The sequence below is a fragment of the Gopherus flavomarginatus genome, chromosome 20, assembly GCF_025201925.1.
Source record: "Gopherus flavomarginatus isolate rGopFla2 chromosome 20, rGopFla2.mat.asm, whole genome shotgun sequence".
NCBI classification, from domain to species: domain Eukaryota; kingdom Metazoa; phylum Chordata; order Testudines; family Testudinidae; genus Gopherus; species Gopherus flavomarginatus.
In genome coordinates this window covers 12,751,127-12,751,764 of record NC_066636.1, presented here as the reverse complement: position 1 = coordinate 12,751,764, position 638 = coordinate 12,751,127, and the positions used below count along the sequence as shown (strand labels likewise).

The 638-nt window shown below is 43.6% G+C and overlaps 1 non-coding gene across 1 annotated transcript; it reads left to right on the top strand.

Moving 5' to 3' along the window:
• The first annotated feature begins 271 nt into the window (after positions 1 to 271).
• TRNAS-GCU (transfer RNA serine (anticodon GCU)) lies at positions 272 to 359 on the top strand. The gene has a single exon. It is a non-coding gene; the product is annotated as a tRNA-Ser (tRNA).
• The last annotated feature ends 279 nt before the right edge of the window (positions 360 to 638 follow it).

Below are 638 nucleotides of genomic sequence, written 5' to 3'. Positions count from 1 at the left end.
TTTTATTCCACTCAATCCTAAAGTGATTTGTAACCCAAGACCATCCCAAACTGGTCATTTTGGGGAAGCGGCCCCATCATGCTGCATAGCTAGGCAGAGTAGGTGTGTCTATGCAAACACGGTCTGTTCCTGAAGTCTTTCCCCAGCTCCTCACTAGATGTGAGGGGGGAGCTCATTCAGACCCTGCTTACGCTTAGTATTTAAAAACTCCTTCGTGTCCCTATCTCTGTCGGCCTTAGATTTCTCCTCCTGTCCCTTTTGTTACAGCTCAGATGAGGTGGCCCAGTGGTTAAGGTGATGGACTGCTAATCCATTGTGCTCTGCATGCATGGGTTCAAATCCCATCCTCACTGGATGCATTTAGTCTTGACTCTTCCTTTATAGACAACCATCTCCCCACTTGGTACAATAACAGACACAACAATGTTGCTTCTTGCAAACAAAAACCTTCTCAGAAACTCCAACACCCCCCCCCCCGGCTTTAAATAAAATGTCTAAATCCCAGATTTCTAAAAAATGTCTCTAGTTCTGTATTTCGTAGTTTTTATCTTAAAAGCTAATGTTTCCTCAAGCTGAATAAGGCAACGCTTCAAAGGAAAATGTTAGAAATGGTAGGGGAGAAATAGGAAAGGAAAAAG